The sequence below is a fragment of the Bos indicus x Bos taurus genome, chromosome 29 (genome assembly GCF_003369695.1).
Source record: "Bos indicus x Bos taurus breed Angus x Brahman F1 hybrid chromosome 29, Bos_hybrid_MaternalHap_v2.0, whole genome shotgun sequence".
Classification (NCBI taxonomy): Eukaryota; Metazoa; Chordata; class Mammalia; order Artiodactyla; family Bovidae; genus Bos; species Bos indicus x Bos taurus.
The window spans coordinates 1-26,611 of record NC_040104.1 but is presented as its reverse complement, the minus strand read 5'-3'; positions in this window follow the sequence as shown (position 1 = coordinate 26,611).

Below are 26,611 nucleotides of genomic sequence, written 5' to 3'. Positions count from 1 at the left end.
CGCAGCTTAAATGTCACCTCCTCAGAGACACGTCCCCGTGTGCATCTGCGGTGACAGCTCCCCCATGTCTCCTACCCTTACCACCTCGGTCCTTCACAGCACCAGGGCCGGCCCTGTCTGCACCCGCTGGGGCTCATCACCCATCCATCCTCGGGCCCCAGGACTCTTCTCCTCCCTGCCCCTCTCTGCCCCAGCCCCCCCATCCCGCTGTGCCGTTTCCCGCCCTTCACTTCATGGAGCTGATTCTTCTACAAGCTGTTCTGTTTATTCCTTGTCTGGTTCCACAGCGTCAGCTTTGTGGGAGCAGCAGAATCCTTTCTTTTTAAAGTGTGGTGGTCTTCTGTTTTACTCTCCTCTTGAATGTCAAGGACTGTGAGGTGTCGTGGCTGGGTCCCTGCCCCCAGCACAGGCCTGGCACAGAGCACGTGCGCTCTCAGCATTTGGGAAGAACCAGCAGTGGGAAGCCTTGTTGCTGCCCCCGGGGGACTGTTAAAAACAAGACAACAGCCCCAGAGGAGTTGCCTAGTTAGGAACCATGCTAGCAAAATAGACTTAAATGCAGTTTTGGCTCTTCCAGAAATGAAATCTTGAACCAGTCAGCCAGGAATCTTCTGACTATCACTAGTTAAGTCATCTGCCTGAGAAAGCTTTCCAGCCTCTATTGGAAAGTAACCTCGCAGTAACCACTTGGATTCTTTGCCCAGTACAACTTCCTTGTTCCTGATCCCTTATGCCTATAAAAGTCTTTCATTTTGTGCAACTCCTCAGAGTTTCTAACTGCTAAATTGGATGCTGCCTCATTCATTTAAATAAAGGCACATAAGATTTAAAATTTTACTCAGTTGAATTTTATTTTAATAGGGCTTATAGCTTATTTTGGAGAAGGCAATGGCATCCCACTCCAGTACTCTTGCCTGGAAAATCCCATGGATGGAGGAGCCTGGTGGGCTGCAGTCCATGTGGTCGCTAAGAGTCGGACACGACTGAGAGACTTCACTTTGATTTTTCAAATGGCAACCCACCCCAGTGTTCTTGCCTGGAGAACACTGCAGGAAGTGTCATAAGACGCATATCCCTGGGACATGCAGGAAGTGTCATATGTGACGCATATCCCTGGGACATGCATCACAAGAGGGCATGTCCCAGGGATGGGGGAGCCTGGTGGGCTGCCGTCTATGGGGTCACACAGAGTTGGACACGACTGAAGTGACTTAGCAGCAGCATAGCTTATTTTAAGATTATATTTGGCTTTTAAGAGATTGTTATAGATTCAATTGAGCTTACTATGAACGATGTCGGATTCAGGATCTCCGAAGAAGATTTAGCTTCAGGACCAGGGACCAGGATTGATCACTCAAGAGCGTTTGTGTAGCAGAGTTTCATGACAGTGGGAAAAGGTCAGAGAAAGCTTCTGACATGGACAGCAGAAGGGGGTGGAGAGTGCCCCCCCTTGCTAGTGTTAGCAAGGGATGTATATACTTTTTAAATTAGTTTCTACATTAAATCAAAAGAATGTCTCAAGTTTGTGAAAGGTTTACCAGACCCACTCCCACAATTAGCATTTTAGGATAACAGGATTAGAATTTAACAGAAAGATCCTACCAGACCCATTCCCATAATATACATTCTAAGATATCAGGATTAATCAGAAGGTTTTCAGGAAGGAGAAACTGTCCTCAAGCAGGATACATTGTTGTTATATGATCCCTAGTACAGAGTTTAAGTGGCTCAGATGGGAAAGCATCTGCCTACAATGTGGGAGACCCAGGCTGGATCCCTGGCTTGGGAAGATCCCCTGGAGAAGGAAACAGCAACCCACTCCAGTACTCTTGCCTGGAAAATCCCATGGACAAAGGAGCCTGGTAGGCTACAGTCCATGGGGTTGCAGAGTCAGGCATGACCGAGCAACTTTACTTTCTTTCACAGAGTTTAAACTCAGTTGTGTAATCATCAGTTCTGGGCCTAAAGAAAGAAAGAAACAAAACAAAAACAAATGTTTTAAGTGACTAAGACTAAGGAATGTAGAGAAGAAAAAAAAAAGATGTTTGTCCTTTCCTCCTCCTTGAGAACTCCAGGCCCCTCTCTCCTCAGCTTCCCCTGGGCTTCTTATCAACCTGCCTAGGAATTGACTCTCTCACTTCGAGTACCTCTTCAGCCTGTGAGCTCCATGAGAACATCAGGCCAGAAAGATAAAAGACCTTGAGTAAATGTTATGATGACTGAAGAGCTGTACAGATAAAATGACTAAACAGAGTCCATGTGAAGGTTACATTCACTGAAGATTAGCTTTTTCTTCCTCCTCCCTCCCTCTTTCCAGAACAGAAGTTCAAGGGACCTTATATCACCCTCACCTCATATGGAACTCCAGTGGTCTGGGTGAGTTTTATCTTTTCTCTATTTGTACACTGGAAGACATTTCATGACTGTACCCCTCAAAACTGAGAAAATTACTACTTGAGGGGCAGGGACCCTCCATGTTGTCTAAGTCAAAAGAGAACAATATGTGAACACAGAATATTGGGATGACTTGGTCCCCTGGGCAGCTGGAAGGAGGGAGACAAAGGCAGAGGGGTGTTGTTTCCACCTCCCTCCTCCCAACATGACACATTTGTCTCTCTTTTTACTTAATCAATCTGATTCTGATTATCTGGAGATTGACATGTCTGCTGGTAGATGGTATGGTCTTAGGTCACAGCATTAAAGGCCACCAGACATCAGTTCTGAGCTGTTTGCAAGACCTAGGACAAGTCTTCAGCGTCTTAGATCTGCTGTTTTATCCCTAAGCATTGACAGCGGTACTACCTATGTGAGGGTCCAGAGGCAGAGGCATCGGCACTTGGGATTGGTCACTGGGAAAGGCTGCAGCCCTGTGAAGGCTGCCCCTAGAACCCCAGCCGGAACACGAGTGGTACGTGGAATATCTGGATGAAGCAGTCAAGATGTCAGCAAGAGACACTCAGTTGGTGCCAGGACAGCACTTGAATTAGAGCACTGGGCTTTTCTCCACTCACTTCCAGAGGGTCAGGCCCTATTGCCACTGGCCACATACCCTGAGTGATAACCATCTCCTGGGAACTCCAAGTCACAGCCTGATGGCTGGGCCTCCAGAGGGCTGAAGGATGTGTCAGGAGCGGTTTGCCCACAGATGCTGGGCACTCCAGGGCTCTGACAGGGGCTGGTGAGGCTGGCATGGCAGGGCCCCACAGCACAGAGTATTGGGGTGCCTGGTTGGAGCTGCCATCATCTAGGGCCATAGCACCATGAAGGCCCCTGGTAATTTCTGAGCTCAGAAGCTAAAGCAAGGTTGAGCCTGATTAGTACTTGGTTGCAAGACCAGCTGGAAAGACCAGGTGCTGTGGACTTTCCCGCTTGTCTCTTCTTTCATCTCTCTCACCCTTGTCCACCGCCCCCTCTGCTGGCACAGATGGGCTCTCCTTTGGCCATTGGGAGGTGCACCTATTGTTGAGTCTTGGCCTGGGTGGGTGCTGTGCGGGGTTCTGACAATGGGCAGCACAGTTGTGCTGGCATCCTCTGTGCTTGCTGGCCGCTCTGGGTTGGTGGGCAGGTTGAGTGCCTACAGGAAGGCAGTACTTTATGCCATGGAACTGTCTGCATAAAATGGTTCTAATGGTGACATTGGACCTCTGTGTATTTTCCACATTAAAAAAACTGTAGCATGTCTCTCTCTGTGTGTGTGTGTGCGTGTGTTAAAGACTTAGGAAAATTCTGAAGTCAAACAAAAAATTGGATCACATGATAAAATATGAATAAGCTTCAAAAACATGACACTGTGTAAGAAACCGGACCTAAATGGCCACAGTTGTACAAACCCATGTGCTTGAAATACACAGAATAGGCAATTCCATAAGGATGAAAGAGTGAGGAATGTGGAATTTAAAGTGACTGATTAAGGAACACTAGGTGTCTTTGTAGGGAGATAAAATATAAAATATTCTGGATCAGATAGTGATGATGGCTACACAACTATATAAATAGGCAATCACTAAAATATAGTGCTCAAAGGAGAATTTTTTGGTATATGATATATATCTCAACTTAAAATGATTAATTTGATTTTTTTTTCAAAAATAACAAAACCCACATATTATCCTCAGTGCTTTATGTGGTTCTCACTCTAAGCTCTGTAGACATAAACAAAGGTGCCTGTGTCTGTGTGTGCGTGCTCAGTCATGTTTGACTCGTTGTGACCCCATGGCCTGCAGAAGGCCATGCTCCTCTGTTCATGGAATTTTCCAGGCAAGAATACTGGAGTGGGTGGCCGTTTCCTACTCCAGGACATTTTCCTGATCCTTCACTGTTTCTTCAGAATTTGTCTCCAGAGCAAGGAGTCAGCCAGCACCACTCACCTAGGCTGAGACTCAGGGCACACACAGGAGTGGGGACGCACTCTGGTGGGAAAGAGGGAAAGTGTGTCCTGCTCAGAGCGTGTAATGTGGGGAAGCTGGAGACAGGCTGGCAGGAAGAGGGCCATACCAGGTGACTGCTTAGATGAGATTTGGCTTCCCCCATTTGGTACTAAATTGAAAGGAAGAAAAATAAGGAAGGTGACAGTCACTGACCACGCACTGAATCCTGGAGCCCATTGCTGCAGGGGCTGGGGTCTGGTTTTCCAGGTCGGTTGCTGCAGGGCAGGGCCTCGTGGCTAGAAGGAGAGGTTCCCCAACTTCCCAGTGTGTTAAGAAAGTTCTTCACTTCAACATCCTTCTCTGGTCGTCTTCAATTGGATACTCTGTGGATAAACTTGAAACAGTGTTTCTTAAATTAACTGCAAACAAAGGTAATAATTACGTTATTGTTGAGTAACAATGATAATGGTGATTTTCATTATAATTAATTTCAAGATTTCTCATTGAATACCTACATTACAGTACAGATAGTAACAAAAATCCCCAACAACCTGTCGGGCCATCTGGTCGACCTCGCCACAGCGGCCACCAATCTGTCGGCTTTGTGATCCTCACACAGACGTATCCGCGTCTCACACCCACGAAACACAGCGCCTCCACACGGACACCATCCTTTCTACTTCCGAGCCCGAGGAGAACAGAAGGGACTCCTGGCGCCCCTCGAATAGATGCAGCCGGACCCGCAGGAAATCCGTCTGCTGAGTCCTGAGCACGTCACCGGGAACCGTGGCCGCCTGGGAGCAGCGTCAGCGCCGGGAAGGCAGCGGGACGACCGTTCCCCCAAGGTGGCAAGGAAGCGCTTCCGGGCGCCCTTTGGGGAGGAGGACGGGCGGCCCGTGGTCCCTTCCGGTGCCTCCTGTTCTGGACACCAGGGCCGGCCGTCTCCGGGGAGAGGACACACGTTTGTGAATCGGGACTATCGGGGTCCATGGGGGAGGCTGGGAAGACTGGACATGTCTGCGTGCGTCCGTGTGGTCCGCACCTCCGGGCGAGTGGGAAACATGGAGAAGGTGTAACCCCGCGGACGCCGGCGCCGTGACCTTTCCTGCTCGTGCTCAGCTGCCCCAGCGGTGCCCGGGGGCAGAAGGGGCCTCGCGGCGCTCTGGTCCACCCGGCCGGGCAGCGACACCGACCGCCGCCGCCCGCCCAGGCCGCGGACCTGCAGCTCGAATCTCCGGCGACAGCAGGCTCTTCCCGGGTCTCATGGCACCGGGAGCGTTGCCGCTGTCACCCCCGGCCTCTGGAGCTCTGCCCCGGGCTCGGCGGCCGAACCTTCGCGGGAGTCGCCAACGTTCCCCGGGAAGGGACCGGCTCACGGCGTCCTTTGGGTGGCTCCCGACGGGCGGCGCACACGGCCCCGGGCGGACCCCGAACGCCGGGCCGCCCTGACGCCCCGCTTGTCCCGGGCGTCCGCCTGGGAGCCGGCTCCCGGCCCGGCAGGGCGCGGAGACCCAGACACCAGACGGGAGGGCGGGAGCTGGGAAGACCTCCCCGGGCAGCTGCGGGAGAAGGCGCGCTCCTCAGCGATTCCCGAGGCTCGAGGCTCGGACCCAGGCGGCCCAGAGGGCAGGTCCCTGCTCCCAGGCGGACTTAGGAATTTAGTGAAACTTAGATTGTGTGGACTGTAAAACTGAAACCATGAAAGGACTGGGTAAAAACATATATGAATGATTTTTATTCTGTGGAGTAGAAAGATTGGAATCATGATACAACATTAAAAAAAAAACAGTCTCTTCAGAAGCCATCAAATAAATGAATGATAAACAGTCATAAATCCACATTTCATATTGTACACCGGAAGGTCCAATGAGAACAACTCAGCGTGGGAGGAATATTTGTGCAAATACTTGTGTACTAAGATTATTGATATTAGTATCACTCAGTATAAAAACAGAACATTCAGGAAACAGCCATTAAGAGGGATCTGGGAAGGAAATTTGTATCGGTACTGACCTGGAAAGATCTGTATAATGAATTGTTGGATAAAAGTAGCCAAGTTATAGGATTTCCACTGGTGCTAAAAGAAAAATATATACATTTGTACATTTATCTTTTATCCATGAACTAAGATGGAAAGGCATATGAATTAGAACAGCTAAAGCAGTTTTATAAAAAGAATACAAGCTTTCCCATAGCTTGGCACCTGGTGCCAGAAAGAAGTGTCTTCAGAAATCAAAAGGAACCACACCGCCTGCTTTTCTGCCCCCTCCTCCTCCTGTAACCTCCAGGCAGGCAGCTGGCATCCTAGGCCCTTAAAGTCACTGCTCCACTCAGACAGACGCAGATCCAAGGAGGGGTTGGTATGACCTTGGCTGTGCAGACTTGGGCTCCTCAGCCTCTTGCCTCATCCTGGGAGCCCCCAGCCAGTCAGTCATCACCCCAGACTTCCCCACCAGAGGCTACTGGCCCCACTCTGCAGGGGGCAGCCCTTGTCTCTATGAGCTCTGAGCTCTTTTCCCAAAGGAAGGATTTTCCCTTTGCACCGCAGGTATGAAGCAAGGGGATAACTGACTTTTTGCACCTGGACCCATCGTACACTTTGTCCTCACATCTGGCCCCTATTATCCCCATGAGGGTAAAAGAAGACCATTGCCTTTATATAGGAGGTGTGAGTCAATGGGACTCCTGAGCTTTTATATCTGGACCTTTCATGCACATTTGGTATGCACTCAGCTCCTGAAGACACAAGACAGAGACAGGGTTAGGCCTCTTAGTGTGGTGTGGCCATTGATTTCATGAAATATCCAGGGTCTCTAAGCAACACCAGGGTGGTAAGAATAAAGAAGCAGCATGCAATCATTCAAGCCACACACACAGACACACACACAGGAGAGGCTATAGAATCCACCTGATCCTAAGGGAAAATGCAACTCTGGAATCAACCATGTCAATGTGTCTTGCAGAAGTAAGATCATCTAAATGACTTGATTCTTTAATAAATTTTCAATTATCAATAAATATTTGTTGTCCTTGTGTTTATTCTGAGATTACTGAGAGTAACGTGACCAGTTTTACATTTACTTTAAAAATATTTATTTCATGGGGCAAAATTTAATAAAACTTTACCTTTCTTCAAGCAAAACTCCATCATACAGTATTTAAAAAAATACTACTTTCCAGAGCGAGAGCTGGCAAGTTTTTCTAAAGAGCAGATAGTAAATATTTTAGACTGTCATATGACCTCTGCTGCATCTACTCAATTCTGTTATTGCAGCAGGAAAGCAGTCTTAGATATCTTTATAGACACTGAAATTTGGCAGTCATATAATTCATAGGTCTCAAAAAACTTTATAACATTTTAAATAATAAAAACCATTCTCAGCTTGTAGGTCCAACCAGCACAGGTTGTGGTAGAATTTGACCCAGGGGATGCAGGATGCTATGGCCTGATCTATAAAACCACAGTGGAACTGTGAGAGGAAGCATGCTGACTGAAACTGCCCACCCTGGCCAGGAACCACAGTAACCATTTGCACGAGTTGTTTTATGACAGGAGGTCCTGGTAAGGAACACGGAACTAATAAGCCACCACCAACCAAAAGAGTTCAGGAAAGGTCAAAAGGACACACCACATGTCCGACCACCTCCCAGAATCCTTCTCTCTGACATCCATCTTGGCTGAACAAGGTGTGCACCAGCAGGAAAGACTCTGAGTCAGAATGACCAGCTAAAGACAACCTGAAAACTAATCCCATCACCATAAAACCACTGTGAGCAGTGTGGCAGAGCTGTTCTGGGTTCCCTTACCCTACTGCTCTCCATGCAGGTGCCCTTTCCCAATAAAATCTCTGGCTTTGTCAGACATGTGTCTCCTCAGACAATTCACTTCTGAGTGTTCAACAGGAGCCCAGTTTCGGGCCCTGGAAGGGGTCTCCCTTCCTGCAACAGTACCACCTGATGTGGAACACCCACTTTGTTTTCAGGAATCAGTGACCTGTAAGGATGTGGTTGTGAGCTTCATCCAAAAAGACCAGCCCTGTCTTGTGATGCTGGAGACATCAGTCATCTGTGGGTGAGACTGTCACTATTTAATAGAGAATCACCCAGAACAGCTTGGCCAGAGTCAACTCTCATCCCCCCTGCCTCTTCTAAGGCTCACATTTACCTGAAGGACATTTTCTATTAATAAATTCTATTTTAAACTAGCCCTGAAAGAGAAGACACTTTTAAGACAAGCACAAATGAATAAATAAATTCTAAAACTTATTACCATGTTCTCAAGCAGTTTAATATTTCACTATATGGGTTTTTTTCTCTATAAACTAGTAGGTTCCATAAGGGTAAAGGACATCTAAGAAATTACATAGACAAGATCAGACCCCTGGGAAGTCCTAGATATCTGTCTCCTTGAACTGAGAGGTTAGGGCAAAACTTAGCAACTTCCCAAATTTTAGCTTAATACTGAAAATGGATTTTAGTGATATTTCCAATTAAAGTTTTCAATGCATCAGTTTAGCAGGGGACCTACCAGAGTGAAATTCATCTTTCTTGTGATAATCCAGTTACTCCACACACAAGATGCCTGTGCCTTGAGGCTGTGCAGTTAGAAACTGCCCATATTATCAGGGAAAGAGCACACATTTCAAAGCAAACTATGTGTTTAGGGGAGAGTGGGGGCAGGGGATGATGCAGGGGAAGGAACAAGTCCATCTCCCTGGAAGGTAGAGGGATCAGCTCCTGATTCACTGAGTCGGGAGCATCTGTTTTCCACATAGGTTTTCAGAGACGCAGCTGGTGAGGACAGCGGATTGGAGCTGAGCTTGGCTGTCCTTCCACAGAAAGGAGAGCTGAAAATACCAGACTACTGCATGTTGGAGCAGCCTGACAAGGCCACTGCACAGAAACCCCCCTCAAAGCCCAACGTGCCAGTCAAGGTTGTGGGAAAAAAAAAAGTCCCCACAAAATTACAGCCAGGAGAAGTGTGCATTTAGATGCAGAGGGAGGCAGCCCAGGGTTGGTCTGGCAGGGCTGTTCCAGAAAGCTCCACTCCTGTCCTAGGAATACTGTCCTGTCATCCCAGGGGCATTTGCCCCCTCCAGGGTGGACATGGAGCAGAATGGAGCTTCCCCTTCTAGGCTGACGTTCCCAGCAGCAAGACAGCAGGAGAAGGAAGAGCCAGGTTCTCTCACCTAGAAAATAGTCAACAAGTTGCACAAATTGTTTTTCCTAAATCCAGGAAGGACAGCTTGTCTCACAAGCATCCCAGCTTCAGAGGATGTTGGGAATGTCTGTAGTCTCGGGCATCCATGTGCTCAGTTCAAAACTGAGTGTGCAATCACCCCAGGAGAGAAGTGACCAGACTTCTAGGAGCCAAATGGGCGTCTCTGCCATGTTCCCTCTACCCACGCCCTTCCCAGAGCTCTTGCTGTATGAGAGTTTGTCCTTCAAATTGCATCCATTCACATTTAAGGAATGGGCTGAAAATCATAAGTTCATGGGTCGTTTTCATTAGATTTGCTGGTAGGTCATTGATTGAACTCCATTGCTGAATCACAGAGTGTCTCTGGCCCGGGGCAGCACTGGGGCAGGCAGTGTGGGCGAACAATAATAAGGTACCCAGTGGGAGCACCAAGGTGTCAGCAGAGGCTTAACATCACAGGGGAAAGGAAAACACGGGGATACACTTAGGGTCAACCCCCACATAGTGTTGTAGGAAAATAACTACAATTAAGTAATTACTTCCCTGATGGTTCAGATGGTAAAGAGTCTGAGTCTGCCTGCAGTGCAGGAGACCCAGGCTCGATCCCCAGGTGGAGATGTCCTGGAGAGGGGAGTGGCTCCCACTGCAGTATTCTTGCCCGGAGAACCCTGTGGATAGAGGAGCATGGCAGACTATAGTACATAGCATCGCAGTCAGACCTGACTGAAGCGACAGCATGTATGCACACACTGACACATTGGCAAGAAGACTAGTGAAGACCAGAGACATCAGAAGAACCTAGACCTTTGAAGAGCTTCAAGAGTGCTCCATGCCCAAGATGTAAATGGAGAGTACATGGAAGGCGCGGACTACAGCTCCCCCTATGGCTCCTCTTGTCTGTCTCCCCCATTAGTAGGTCAAAAGTGAACCAGGGGACCCTGAGTGGGCAAAGCAGAAGCCCGAGGGCAGGACCCACCCTCCCTGGACAACCCTCTTCCTTCTGTCTCCACAGCCCAGGGGCCCCAGACACCTGTGCCCCACGCCGCACACAGGTGTAAACAGATGTTATCACTTCTCCTAAAGACTGAAGCACACTGGCGCAGAACTAGCACCTCCCAAACAGTGACACCCAACTTTAGACTAACGTGGAATTTAGGAAAATACAAATTGATGTTAAAACAGCTTATAACATAGCTTTTATTTTCACCAATGCCTGCATTATACAATTAGTCATCTAAGTAATCTTGTTCTAAACATAGGCTTTTAATTTAGAAATAATGCTGTTTTCTACTTCTTCAAAAATGTAATTTTGCAGCCAATGTTCAATTCCTCCCATGTCTTCTTAACCAAAGCAGACTTTTTTTTTTTTTTTGCATCTTCAGAGACCCTGTCAGAGTGTTTCCTGAAGGTTAGGGGAGAGTTTCCCGGGTCACAGTCATCCCTTCTCCAGTTGCCAATCAGCACAGGTGTTTTACCATAAACGCTGGTTCTGAGAGCACTCACTGAGTGACTGGCTCGCATAGACACGGAGCACTTTGTCCCCATCAGCGTCTGTGGCTGGTGCGGCCAACACTTGGAAGCAGCCTGGCGTCCCGGCCCCCACACCGGGTGAGCCACCCTGCTGGCCCCTTCCCTTGCCGCTTCCACCCCCAGGATCCCAGGGCGTTGGGCCCTCAGGGCCGCTCTGCACTCCTACCTGACCCTTTATGGATATGGACAAGTCATCCTTGTGCCAGTCCAGGAGGAAGGAGGTTCTGTCACAGCCCCAGGGAGACCCACGGAGGGGGCCCCATCCCCTCAGAGGCTCAGGACTCCTCACGGAGGTGTAGGGGGATCTTGGCAGCTTGAAGAGCCTCAGTGCCTGCCCTCTGGGTTCTCACCCGCTGAACAAAGACTGCAAATGCCTCTGGAAGTGGGGTGGCTGCAGGGCAGGTGAGACTCAAGTGGGTCCAGTGTGGAGGGCAGGGGTTTCTAAGTTGCAAAGCACAGGCCAAGTCTTTTCTGAGCTGGAATTACGGACCGCTCAGAACCTGCCCCACCAAATGGAGGGATTGGTTGGCATCCTTGTTGAGGCAGTCTGAGTGTGGGCTGGAAAGGAATCTCCAGGCACAGCATTTCAGAAGGCAGTGGGTTGATTACAAACAAAGAGATAAATGTGGGCATTGCCAGCACAGTGGGCTGACCTCCTGTAGACCAGGGAGATTTGGCAGTTTTTGTGGGTTTAATAACCAATTTTTATAGCTCAAGAAAAAAATTCCTGCTGTAGGGCTGGCATCAGGTGATTGATTAGGGTGCTATGGGGTGTTTACTGGAGTGGGCATCTTTGCCTAATTGGGAGTCAGGAAGCTTATTAGTGATGATTGGGGGTTTTTGGCAATGGTTACAAAGGGCTGAGTTACCTTCAGAAGTGTCATTGGTCCTGGGCTCGGCTTCTGTGGCCTTGGGCAGGACTCACCAGTCCTGAGTGCAGGTTTCTCAGAGAGAAATGAGGCGATGGTAGAGGAGGAGAGCTCCCGGTGAGAGCCTGGACCTGGCATCCATCCTTCTTGATCTCAGCACCAGAGCTGCGGGTTACTGTGTGTACAGCTGTCCCCAGGTCAGAGCAGCCGCCTTCTCTGGGCCTGATGTTCAATCCTGATTACATAAGACAGATGCAAAACAAAAGAGTTAAGACCTTCATCAGGTTGCCCTCCAACCTCTTCACTCACAGCCTGGAACAGTGCTTCATGACACCTGCTGTCCACTACACACTCAGGGTTCCCTCCCCAGAGCATGGGCCCCACTTTGTTTCTGGCCCATTCCAGACATGGGCTCAGCTGTATGTCAAGCAGGATGCTGCAGACCCCAATTCTTACATGAAACTGACAGGCTCAGAGACAGAAAAAATAAAATGTACACAAAGTCCAATGGTAATATGTATCTTGGAGAAAAATAAAATCAGGAAGTTTAGGTAAATTTCAGAGTGTGTTTAGAGAGTAATCAATGGGGATGGCAGAGTGTTCTGAGCTGGGACTGCAGCAAGTGCCAAGACCCTGAGGCCACAGTGGAAAGCATGTTCAGAGTTTTAATAGTGTGGATTCTTTGATTTTTCTTGAGTCTATTTTCCTTTCTCTTTTCTAGCTCATTAATATAAACCTGGGCACCAATCTCTGGAATTCAGCATATTATATTGTGATGAATCAAAGTGAAAGCTTCAGTGATTTTGGATCAAGTGAGCACCTGTTTATTGAGTGGTCTCTCTGGGCCTGGCACTGTGGGAGTAACCAGGAGGCTGTGGAATGGACATGAAAGTCTCTCCCTTGATGACCTTGGTCATGAATTTCCACCATGTCCTGAGGCCACTTTCTCCTGCCCTCACCTGGGTCGTGAATTCTGGTCCAAATACTCTCATATCTTCATCCTCTGTAATTCCTTCCAAATGTTTCTAACCAAAGATCCACCAAACTGCTCAAAGGCAATGTGGCCCCAAATGAGTCCATCCTTTAAGGGTAGTCACTAATTGCCCTGCCCTCAAGTCCCAGGAGTGGCGTCTGCCTCGTCGCACCCAAGCACCTCCCACCGTGATCCCACCACTGCAGAACTCCCCACCGTTGTCTCCAGCCTCAGACTGCACACTGTCCTTCACCTCTGCACCAAGCCACTCCCCTCAAATGGAGGGCAATCGCACACAGAACACCATGTGTGGTCATTGCCCGTGAAGAGGAGCTATGCCAGAGCAGAGAGCAGAAAGGTCTCCCTGAGCAGGTAGAGACAGGTCAGTGTGGCAGCAAAGTTCACACGGGGGTTGAGGCAGGCAGCACACTGCAGCCCCTTCCCCCAGTTCCTCAGGGGGGCCTGTGATCTCAGGCTACCGTCTTGGTGGGCTGCCTCCTGTGTTGAGGGATGCCCCGTTCATTCACTCACCTTGTGTTTTGTCTTTGCACCCAGTGCCAGTCTTCGGCTAGATAACTAACTCACCCTTAGAGGCCCAGTTCAGAAGGTGCCCACTCCATGAAGACTTGCTAATGGCCACCCCTTCTTCTTGGTGCATCTGGGCTCATCCGAAACTCCCCAGGGCTCTGATCATGCTTGATTACCTCTCCAGCCTGTGAGATCTGTGAGGAAGGAACTCAAACTGTGATGATGCCTCAATGAGCAGTAAAAGAAACACACCACATGTGAGTTCATCAAAGGTCTCTTTCTTGTCTTCCCTCTTTCTGGGACCAGGAGCTGAGGGGCCGTGTCTCACCCTCACCTCATTTGACACTTTAGTAGTTAGCAGAATTTTTATTTTCAATTGAATAAAGAAATTTCATGACTGTATCTCCTTGAGAAACAAATGGCAGGACTCCTTCCAGATACCCGAGCCAAAATAAGACATTCTGGGACATAAGATATCTGGGCCCCTGGGCAGCAGGAAGTAGGAAAACAAACAGATGGGTGCAGTCTTCACCCTCTGCCACCAGGACACACTTGCTCCCTCTTTGGACTTAACCAACATGCCTCATAATTAGCTGACTACAGCTGTAATTCAAGGTCTCTCCTTGGATGGTATGTCTTTTGGAGACAGATTTAGAGGCCACCAGACCTCAATTCTTGGAGAAGTCAATGGCATCCCATTCCAGTACTCTTGCCTGGAAAATCCCATGGATGGAGGAGCCTGGTAGGCTGCAGTCCATGGGGTCGCTAGGAGTCGGACACGACTGAGCAACTTTTCACTTTTCACTTTCATGCATTGAAGGAAATGGCAACCCACTCCAGTGTTCTTGCCTGGAGAATCCCAGGGATGTGGGAGCCTGGTGGGCTGATGTCTATGGGGTCGGACATGACTGAAGCGACCTAGCAGCAGCAGACCTCAATTCTAAGCTCTCTGTGTGACCTAGGACAAGTCACTCTTCCTCTTGGATTTTCTGTTCCTAATGCCAAGTAAATCTGCTTTTCTCTGCCAGACAACCTTCCATAGGTCAGGCTTGGCTGAGTTCCCGATGACTGTGAGAGGCTAGAGCTCTTGCTGTTCCTAAACCTCCAGCCTGCAACATAGAGGTGAATGTCTTATGGAGGAACATGGGAGCGAGTAGGGAAGGTGGACACTGTCAGGGTGGCACCAAAATACAGAGAACTGGACCTTGGGCACCTCCAGTGGGCCCCGGTGTAACGCCACGGGCCACATTCCCTGAGCGTGCCACTACATGAGCAGTTGCCCTCTACCTCTGCAGGATTAAAGAGCTGCTGCAGTTGCTGCCTTTCAGCACCCCTAGAGGAGCTCAGGGTGGAGAGCGTAAAGGAGTCACGTGTGCTGTGGGAAAAACTGGCACGACAAGGCTTCAGATAGACATTTTCAGAAGATGATTTTATGAGCCCAGCCTTGTATCTCCTCATATTTAGAAAAGCACTAAAATCCTTCATGGTAACTTCTGCTCTTTGACGAAACAGTCATCTGCATGAGACAAACTTTCTGGGAAAATCTACAGGCTTGATTACATCTCCACCAAAGTCACATTTACAGAACTTCCCCTACCTCTGCAGCAGTTTCTCAATGCCATCTGAGACTCTGTCCCCCAGGCCATCATTCTGCCCCAAATAAGACAACTCACCACTCTCAACATTATGAATTTTAAGTCAGCAACACAAGCTCCCATGTGCTAAAGTCCCAGCTTGAGGGGCACGGCCCGAAGAGGGCTGAAGGGCATGTCAGGAGCAGCCCACACACAGGAACCTGTGAAGCCCAGGGCTCAGAGCACACTGGGGACTGGAGCCTGGCTGGTGGGGTGCCCAGCCTGGGGGCATCAGTGGCCACACCTCCCTGAGGAGCCTGGTCAGTACTTGGTTGGGAGACTTCAAATTCTGGAGGGTCAGGATTTTGCCACCTTTCTCTTCTGCCCTCTCGTTTGTCACACTAACCTCAACTCCTCCTGCACAGGACCCCTTTTCTTTAGCCGCTATCAGGAGACATCCATCGGTGGAGTCCTGCTCAGGGTGGCAGGCATGTGGGGTTTTGAGAGGCAGCAGGGCTGAGCTTCTGTCCATTGAGCTTGATGGTAGCTCCGGGGTGGTGGGGCGAGTTGAGGATCTGCAGGATAGCAAGATGCAATGCCCTGGACTGGAATGTATAAAATGATGGCAATTGTTATAATCTGTGTATTGTTCACAGTAAAAAAGATTGTGTCTCTAAGCTTCTTAATGCACTTAGAATGGGCAATTCTTAAGCAAAAGAGAGGAACCAACCCTTGGCTAAAACATGGGTGAGCCTCAAAAGCCTGACACTAAGTGTGAGAAGCCAGCCAGAAATGTCCACTTGTGCAACTCCAATTATCTGAAATACACAGAACAGGCAAGCCCACCGGTAAACAGCACCCAGGTGATTGTTGAGGGCTAGGGAAAGGGGAAGTGGCTGTTTAGTGAGTTTTTGATTTCTTTCTGAGGTAATGAAATATTCTGAATTTATTGTGATGACAGTTGAGCAAATTTCTGTGTAAACTGAATCATTCCATTGTAAGCTTCTGAAAGGGTGAATTTTATGATGTACATTTTCTCTTTAAACATTAGCATGCAATTTTTTAGAAAGAACATGAAAGCATGACATCCTAAATTTGGTTCTCACGCTAATAATTTCTGCAGACACGAGCAAAGACCTCCTCCTCAAAGGAGAATGTGCGTGCATGTTCAGTCATGTTAGACTCTGCAATCTATGAACTGTAAACCTCCAGGCTCCTCTGTCCACAGAATTCTCCAGGCAAGCATACTGGATTCCGTTGCCATTTTCTTCCCCCGGCACTCTTCCCAACCCAGGGATTGACCTCACATCCACATTGACAGGTGAATTCTTTGCCACTGAGGCACCCACAAAGCTTCCGAATAGGAACAAGCAAGTTTATCCAGAACTTGTCCGTATAGCAGAGGAGTCAGCCACCACTACTCACCTGAGGCTGAAACACTGGGCACGCGTGGGAGTGGGGACGATTTCTGGTGAAACAACAGGCAGGCTTTCCAGGCTTGAAATTGTGATGAGCTGGAGGCAGGTTGACAGAGATGTGTTCCCACGTGATTTCTTGGGGGAACAGATTTGGCATTACATTTCCACTGTAAAGGGAAAGGCTGGAAAGGAGGAAGGTGTGAGGCATTGATCTTGGGGCGTATTGCTGTAGAGGGTGGGATTTGGCTTCCTGGGTTGGTTGCTACAAGGTGTGGGCCTGTTTGGAGGGAGAGGATCAGCGGCTCCCAGGAAGGATTTAGAAAATTCTGAATCGTGGAACATGTCTTTCATGATCTTCAAATAGTGTGGACAAAGAAACTGTATTCAACGTTTTAAAAATTGACTGCAAAGTGATCACAGTGGGAACAAAGGCGACTTTCACTATTGTGAATTTTAGAATTTGGTTATATTGTTCTAGTGACTTAATGAAAACGATTCACTCATTTTTATTATGTGAAACACCACCGTGCGGCCTTCTGATCGACCTCGCGCCACAGACACCACACAACGCACCACTGTTTGCGCACCTCACCTGGGGGACCTGGGTCGCACACGGGCAAAGGTCCGCGGGAGCACCCAGCTTCAAGCACGGCCATTAGGCATCGCGTTGCCCGTCCCAGAGCACTCAGTGTCCCCGCGCACGGAGGCCAGATTCTGGAGAAGCCTCTGACGATCGGCCCCGCCAGGAGTTCAGTTGGGGTTCTCTTGACCATCACTGTGTGGCGGAGGCAGGTCCCTGTCTCCCAACATCCGTTAGGCGCTTCCGACCCCCCAGCGGGATTGGCGTACGGGACGTGCGTGCCCCCCGCCAACCTGCGGGGTCCCCGTGGCCACCGCAGGGAGGAGACCTGCGGTGTTTCCCAAGTCAGGGTCAACACGACCTGCGGAGGGGTCCGCGGCGGCACCGTCCGGAGCCCTGTTCCCGCCGGACCTGAGAAGCGAACGTGGCCGCCTTTGAACAGCCGCGCCGGGGCGGCCCTAGGCCCCAAGGACGAAGAACGCACCCTGAGCCGCCCGTGGGCAGGGTCATCGCGGTCCCACAGGATGGAGAAAGCGGAGGTTCGGGCTCGATTTCCGAGTCCTAGTTGCGCATTCGGGCCCGTCCCTCCCCCGGGAAAGATGTCAGAGATTGGGGATTAGGGTTAACTGGATGCACGGGTCAGAGACGCGGACAGCCGGCGCGGTTGTTCCATCTCCAGGCCACTTGTAAACGGAACACACTGGACAGTCTCAGGCACCAACATCACATCGTACAACCACAGGCGGGTCTGTGAGCAGAAGAGCACCCAGGAGTGCTGATCGACCCAGTCAAGCAACCAGGAACTTCAGGGCGCCTCAACGGTCACCATCCTAAATAGCCCTGCAAGCACAATCTTCAGCGATAGCAGGAAACACCTAGGCCTCAGAAATGCCGGGACTTTCGCCGCCAGTGTTGCCGGCTCCTGGAACGCTTCCTCGCGCCTGGCTGCCAAGTCACAGCCCTTACAGAGGTCGCAGACGCTCCAAAGGGAAGTGTGATTCTTGAGTGCTCAGACGTGTCAGACTCTGCGACCACACGGACTATGTAGCTCACCAGGCTCCTCTGTCCGTGGGATTTCCCAGTCAAGAATCCTGAAGCGGGTTGCTATGCCCTCCTCCCGGGGATCTGCCCAACTCAGGGATCGAACTCACGTCTCTTCCATCTCCTGCACTGGCAGGCAGGGTCTTTACCACGAGCGCCACCAGAGGGAACGAACAATCTCAAAGCGGTAGTCTAGCGGCTCCGGACAGCCGGCTGGAACAGCCCCAGGGCGGATCCCTGTCACCGGCTTGCCGCGGAGGACACAGCCGCGCCGGCAAACGCCCTAGCTCTTCCTGGGCCGTCTGCCCTGGAGCGGCTCCCGGCTCCGCACAGCTCGCCGCGGGGACGCGCGGGACCCTGGAGCGGGAGGGGAGGACGAAGAGTGGAAAAGAGCTCCCTGGGGCGCTTCCGCGGAGACGGGCTCCCTCGCGCGACTCCCGACGCGGAGGGGGCAACAAGGCGGACTTGAACTGCATGGACTGTAAAACTGCAACCATGAAAGTAATCAGAGAAATCTTTATGTATCATTCATACTGTGATTTCAGAATGGAGGCCTTGTAAAGTACTTTTTAAGTCTAGAACTCATCAAAGAAATGAACCATAAAATTGACTACAAACTGATCTTTACATATTTCGCAAAGACCCATGATAACAAACGGGTATCTGGGGAACACGTGTGCAAATTCATGTATAGTAAAAAAAATTGAGATCAGCGTTACTTAATATAGAAGAAGAGCATTTGAAATTATAGCCATTAAGAGGAAGTAGGTAGTAAATTCTAGTACAACCACGCAAGACAATCGGCAATTTGCGTTTTGGTTATTAATGATTTTTAAATGAGATAAATCTGCAGGTACTTGGAAGGGAGTTGGGAATGAACTATTCAACGAAAATAACAAGTTGTAGAACTCCCAATGGTGTTATTTTTCAAAAAATAGAACATTTATCATTTAAATAAATTTGGATGGAAAGACAAAGGAATTAAAATTGCTTAACCAATTTAAAAAAAAAACACAAAAATCAAGTCTTCCTTGTAACCTAGTCTCTGGAGTCAGAAAAGTGAACGTCTCTAGAAATAAAGATGGGCCACACCTCCTACTTTTCTGCCCTCTCCAACTACAGCCTCCAGATTGGCAACTGGCATCCCAGCCCCTCAATGTCTGTGCTCCTCCTGCACCCAGAGCCAAGTGGGGTGGGAGGCAACCTGGACCCTACAGACCTGGGCTCAGGCCTCCTTCCTCGTCCTGGGTGCCCGCCACAACCCCCCCCCCCACCCCAAGCCATTCACTCAGTCCCCCCGATCATTCCCCCCAGGGCCTCCTTCCTCGTCCTGGGTGTCCCCACCCCAACCAGTCACTCAGTACCCCCCCCCCCCACTCCCCGCCACAGATCGTTCCCCACAGGGGCTGCCGGCCCCACCCCAATGGGTGCAGCCTTCTCTCCGTGAGCCTTGAGCAGTTTTCCCAATGGAAGGATGTTCTCTCCCACAGCAGGTGCCAACTAAGGGGACAACAGAACTCTGGCTCCTGGACACATGGTGCGCACTTTCTCCTCACATCTGATGAGGATGCCTGGTCACAGTGGAGATGATACAGGCACCACCTCCTGACCCCACGTTTAGGACAAACCTTCAGTCGTGCAGAGTTGTGGATATTGCATCAAGACCTCGCTTTTTAATGACAACATTCCTGGATAACTAGTAAGTAGCATATAATATGTAGCTTTTATTTGAGTTTTTTTTCTGTTCTAAGCACTTACCTATTAGATCTTTCAATCACTCTTCTCTCTCAGGAAGTAATGAACCTTACTCACACATGAAAATTGTGAGGTTCAAAAGGGGACATAATTTGTCCATCATCAAAGCTGGTAAAGGGCAGAACGTGGCTCTTGCTTACCTTGTATTTAGTCTGTAGATTTAATTAATGTTGATGTGGAGCAGAATATATTTATAAACTCACAAGTAAAAAATTTTATAATCATCAGTCAGTAAGTGGGAATTTATGATCTGTTGTTGGAGAATGTCCATGTTATTTCACCCCACCCCTCATGTGATGTTCCTTCATTCATGAAAGTCATTGTGTATTCAGAGTGTGCACATCTCTGATAAATCTGAAAGGCAAATGCCAAGTCAGCCCAAATGAATATCAGACTTCAATTCAGCAGGCTTGCGATTTTGACACACACGGCTGCCCTTTCCTAGCACTGTCATCCTCAACCATCAGCTCTGGACATTTGGGGCATGGAGTGACCTGGACCAGAATGCCCAGCATGCTTTTAGGAATCAGTGACCTTTAAAGTGTGACTGTGAACTTTATCTGACAAGGATGGCCCTGCCAGGCCCCTCCCAGAGGAAGCTGCCTAAGGATGCGATGCTAGAGATCAGCGGTCATCTGCTCACCTGTTCGCTGTGGGTGAGACTGTCAGCATTTATTTACTTACTAGAGAATCACCTAGAAGAGCTTCCCCAGAGCTCACTCCCCTCTACCCAGACACACACACTCTCCTACAGCACTTAGGACATGGAGGAAGAGATTCTGTTCATTTGGTTATTTCATCTTGAGCATGTCAAGCGATTGTAGGCTTTCTGAAAACAATCGTATGTCTTTCTTATTGCTCCATATAGAACACTCAGAGCAGTGCTGGGCACTCATTTCATGGGGGCATTAAATGGATAGAAACTTTCTGCTGTGCAAACCATGGTGGAATTCAACCATACAAAGTTAAATAGAGCAGACATTATCCCTTTAAAATACAATTCTTGGAGTTGGGACTGAGTTATGTTACTGGATATTTTTTTAAAATAAAGTTCAGTCCACTATAGAACAGGTGATTCACAGTGGTCACAGGAAAGGGGAAAAAGAGATTCTGTCAGCCACCTTGGGCCTGGGTTTGAGCATGAGTAGACAGTTCCTGGACTTCTGAGCCCAGCGTCAGTGTCCTCCCTGCTCTGGGAAGGGGCTGGCAGTGTGTCCAGGGCTCAAGACGTCTTTTCCTGAGCTGCTCTTTACTGTTCACCTTGCCTCTCCTCCTGATGGGAACTTGAAGACCACACACAGATAACACAGAACTGCACATCCATGTACATTTTTCCACAGAGGGTTTTTGACTCTACATAGATGTGATTTCCTGGCTGGACCAGGAGAAGAGAGGTGGAGGGCAGAAAGGACTCTCAGAGTCCCAGGTCCAGGTGGATCCAGGCTCCTGGGTTCTGTGTGGAGAGGAGACTGCTCAGGGAGCAAACAGGACCAGTCACATCAGCTACAGAGTCTCTTCAGGAAAAGGTCTGAAAGCTCTGACATCTTGGCAGGCCAGTGCAGAAATAGCCCTTGGATAGTGTCCTAATTCTCTGAACACACTGATTTTGATTCTTCTTAGTGTATATTCTTTGGCTTCAGAGAGAGTTGTTTCTATTATTATTGGAGCTAAACATTCAAGTAGCCATGTTTATTTCAGGCTCTCACCTTTATTGACTTTCCTTGACATTAAACCCTCATTTTATTTTTTGTTCATTTTACCCTTAAAAATATTCTACATCAATATTTCCATATTGTATGTTCCATCAATGTTCCATATTGTATATCTAATAACTATTACATTCTCCCATTTCTGTGTTAAAAGCCAATACTTGACACATATGTACCTTAGCTTTGCAAACATTTCCAAAATTTTCCTTCCCCTAAGTCACTCTACTTATTTCTTTTCCCTCTTTTTTCAGGCATGGAAGGTAGACCTAGAAAGCATGGAAGGATACCCACACAGGATACCTTCAGGAAGGGCCCATTTATCTACAGGTCAATGGTAAGTTTCTTGAGGATGAAATCTGCTCATCACATTAGTGACCTGGTAATGGGATGAGTTAGGAATTCAGCACAATCTTCAGAAGAAAAAATAGGCCTGAGCATAAATGCCATCCAGTAGAAAGTTTTGAATAGTGTAAGGTTGGGGATAATATTGTCCTGAAGTCAAACTGTAACTTCAGCTTTAAGAGAAGGGTAATTGCCTCAACATAGCTTGTATACATAATGCTTGAAAACTAAAGAAGACTTAAAACTCATTTAGAACATTAAGCATGTGAGAGACCACAAAAGAGAAAATGCTTATGCATTCAGCAAAGTAACACCGCATGAAAACAAAACAAACGTGGAGAGTTTCCAAAGGAGACCATCACAGAGAGAGCGGACCGCTGTCAGTGCACAGAGAAACAGTACCTGGATGTGCGCGGGCAGTCTCTCACGGCCTCTACTCTCTGTGCAGGTTAGCAGAGGCTTCATATTGGAAAAGAGGCATGAATGGAACGCATATGAGGACGCTTTCACATATAACAACGTTGACTCCACATGTATTAACTCATGCAGAAGAGAACCCCAATAAATGTTATGAATGTGGGAAAGAATTCAAGGAGAGCACTTGCTTTTATGTGCACCAAAAATTCAGATAAGAGAAAAACCCTGTACTTGTTGCCAAGTTGGAAGAGCCTTTGGCCATTCTTTATTCATATTTTAACTAACAGAAGGTGAATTCTACTACAGAGAGTTCAACTGTTAACATGGGAAAGCTTCAGTCGATGCTCTAAACTTAGACAATATGAGAGAACTTGCCCTAGAGAGACCCCTACAAATGTTGTGAAGGAGGGAAATAACTCAGCTGGAGACTTGGCTGTGTATACACCAAAAATCACACTGTAGAGAAATCCTGAAAATGTAATGAATGTGTGAGATCCTTCATCAGAGGCCAACTTTTATTCCCACCTATAAGCCCCCACACAGGAGAGAAGACCTTTATCTGGAATGACCATGGAAGAGCTTTCAGTGAATCTTCATTCCTTCAAAGTCATGGACTCATTCACACTGGAGAGAAACCACATGAGTGTCATCTATGTGCAAAAGCATTAGATGAAGACATGACCTTAGTCATCATGTGAAAAGTCATGAATGGAGAAGAGCCTTTAGATGCCCCTCTCACATTTATATGCACAGAGAATGCAGGAAGAGACACCCTATGTCTGCAATCAATGAGGTAGATCCTCCAGCCAGAAGTTTTTTTTCTTAAACCACCAGGAAAGTCATGTGAAAATACACCCTGGCCCTGTTATCATGGTGGGATAACCTTCAGTGGGAGCTTCAGCCTTAGCACACACAGAGAACTCAGAGTGGACATTAATTCAGTTACTTTTGTTAGTTTAAATTTTTCATTTATTATCTCCTTCATAAATTTTAAAAAGTATAAATTAATTTCATCTTTAAACAAGGAGAATTGTGTGTACCTGGACAGGAAAATTCCAAGACCTGAGTCAGGCAGTACTTCATCTCCTATGTTAGAATTTTGTAGCCAAAGGATTTTCCCCAGAAGAACAGATGGATATCTTGGAACCAAAAAGTTAGAAGATCATTGCAGACTTGGAAAATCCCATTTCTAGGTTCTGTTAGAACAGCAGGGGTAAATGTATTGATCCATGGAAAAGCACTGCCCTTAGAGATCCATTTGTAAGTCTACCCTCCAAAGATCCACTCTTTACCCAGATACTTTTCTTAGATGCCGAGAGAAAGATGAGCAGAGAGAGCGCATCCATTTTATAAGTTAAACCTGCAAAACACTTACTTAGGGAAAGAGTTGGGCTCCCTGTTTAGATCAATTGCATGTTCTTTGTTGAGCAAAACATCCATTTTAGCACTGAGGTAAAATTAAGACTGCTGGGTGAAAGCATGGTTTGCTCATAGGCCTATATGGCACACATAGTAGTTGCATTAAAGTCAAGTTCACTCCATGTATAAGTCAAAATGACTTTTCCATATCTTAACATGTCAACATTTCCTTTATCATTATCTTTCAGAAAAAAATGAAGAGGGTGTCTTAACTAAATATGAGAGAAGGCCTTTGGACAAGCACAGAAGTTTACTGAGGAGATGATGTCATGGGAACAATTTTTATTTTTAGAATTTATTTTAGATGGAAGAGTCTGAGTTGATGGGCCTGAGATGGAGATCCAGATATGAGTCATGCAGGGTCCATATTTCTGCTAGAGATGCTGCTGAGCCATAGGTAGACAGCCCTCTGTGAACAATTCCTTATTAACCTAGCAGAGCACTTGTAACGTTCGTGCAAACAGGTGAGGGGACCTTTGATACTCAGGAGGAATTGGGTTATTGAAAGAAGACCCCCAGTGCCTGTCTGACTGAGAGAGGACAGTGGTGACGGTCATCCAAGGGGAGATGCCAAAATCCTGCGACACTGGGGGGTTACATTGTCCTTTGGTGTTGCTTCACTGTTCTGCACTGTAGCTGCTCCTTCTTAGATTTATTTTCTGTTAAAAAAAATATGAAGAATCAAGGAAAGTCAGGGAAAGTGGAGTAGGTACTCTTGGCCCCAGAGCCACTTTCTGAAGAAAAAAAAAATCAATTATTTCAGTGCCCGAGATGACATTTGGAACCTCTGGTATAATTACCATTAAATATCTAGTTTCTGTGAACTGAGAGTGACCTCCTTCCCATGTGTGCACATTAAACCAGGTGAACTGGCTCATGTGTGGCCCACGTCACAGCAGCAGGAAGTGCAGGAGTGGAATCACAGGGTGAATGACCAGATACGAGGCTCATGTGTGGCCCACATAACGGCAGCAGGAAGTGCAGGAGTGGAATCACAGGGTGAATGACCAGATACGGGGCTCATGTGTGGCCCATGTAACAGCAGCAGGAAGTGCAGGAGTGGAATCACAGGGTGAATGACCAGATATGGGGCTCATGTGTGGCCCATGTAACAGCAGCAGGAAGTGCAGGAGAGGAATCACAGGGTGAATGACCAGATACGAGGCTCATGTGCGGCCACATCACAGCAGCAGGAAGTGCAGGAGAGGAATCATAGGGTGAATGACCAGATACGGGGCTCATGTGTGGCCCATGTAACAGCAGCAGGAAGTGCAGGAGAGGAATCACAGGGTGAATGACCAGATACGGGGCTCATGTGTGGCCCACGTCACAGCAGCAGGGAGTGCAGGAGTGGAATCACAGGGTGAATGACCAGATACGGGGCTCATGTGCGGCCCACATCACAGCAGCAGGAAGTGCAGGAGTGGAATCACAGGTTGAATGACAGGGTGAATGACCAGATATGGGGCTCATGTGTGGCCCATGTAACAGCAGCAGGAAGTGCAGGAGCGGAATCACCTGGCCTGTTTATTGGCTTTTGACGGGCGAGCAACCAGACCCCACACTCGGTCTTTTGTAACAGATTTTGGCCCCCAGGACGGGGTTGCCTACTGCTGGCTCCTGTGCTTTCACGGCACCTGCTTACCTGGGTTTTCTAGGGGAGATCTATAGCCATGACAGTGTATGAGCCTGCTTGTGGTTAGCTAGCCCCTAGTAGGGGATATGGGACGTGTTCCTAGCAGCTATCAAAACCATTTGTTTTGAGAATCCTCTCTGTTTCTCCCCTTCTTGGCACTGGCTGCCAACTTGTGCTTTTCATTGGCGGAATGGAAACTTGCATCTAGGAGGAGCTGACAAGCTCCACGAGTGGGGTAAGTCCACTGCGCACTGGTGTGCACACAGCGACCTTCCCATGTGTGAGTGTTAGTGCTATGTGGGCATTCCTGCCAGTTGGTTCTGATGTGTGTCTGATGTTGAGGATCATTTGTGAGCACGGACTGCTATTTAGGCATTTTTACCAGTTGGTTCTGACTCCTGGCTAACAGAGCAGGATGCTGCAGCCCTCAGCAGGTGGCCATTGCGCTGTCTCATTATGCTGCTCCCTGTTACTAGGCAACAGGTCTTGCGCATCCATTGGTCGGCGTCCTCAGTCGGCCCCACCCAGAAGCAACCAACTGTTGACGAGTGTTAGTTGTCCTGCTCAACTATTGGTCAGCACCACAGCGGGCCCTGCCTACTGGTAACTGTCAGTGAGGGACCACTGGGGAAGCGATTCAGCCAGGGGTCAGTGGGGTCCTGGCCACCCAGTGGAGAGTGAGGTAAGAGGCAGACTCAGGCCTTCTCCAGGAGGCCCTCCAGATTCCCCAGCCTTCGGTCCGTGGGTGAGTGGAGGGCCCAGGGAACAGACTGGGGCTCCATCCTGCAGGGCTCCAGAGGCCTCATAAGGCCTCCACTAGCCTTGGTCCAGCCCTTGAGGCAGCGGTGAACCTCTCCCTCACCCCTGTCCTCTGTGACCTAATAGCAGTGGCCGTCCGTATGAGTCACAGTTTGTGGGACCGGGCCTCCCCATTTGGGCAGCTGAAGAGACTGAGGGTCAGTTGAGTTGGGTGCCTGGCTCCTTCAGGGATGATAGCAGAGCAGGCCTTGGAAACCTGGACCTGAAGGAGCTGCCAACTGAGATCTGCTTCTCTCAACCAGGACTGGGACCTTGGACGGTGAAAGGTGTGCCTTGGGACCTTGCCCTTGCTTGTCAGGACAGAGAGTAACATTCATCTGTAGAGACTTACAGGAACATCCTTACCAGACCTCAGAAACAAACGTTCTGACCCCGAGAAGTCTGCAACAACTACCACACCCCTCAATTTTTGCTTTTAAGGGGGCTTGCTGAAA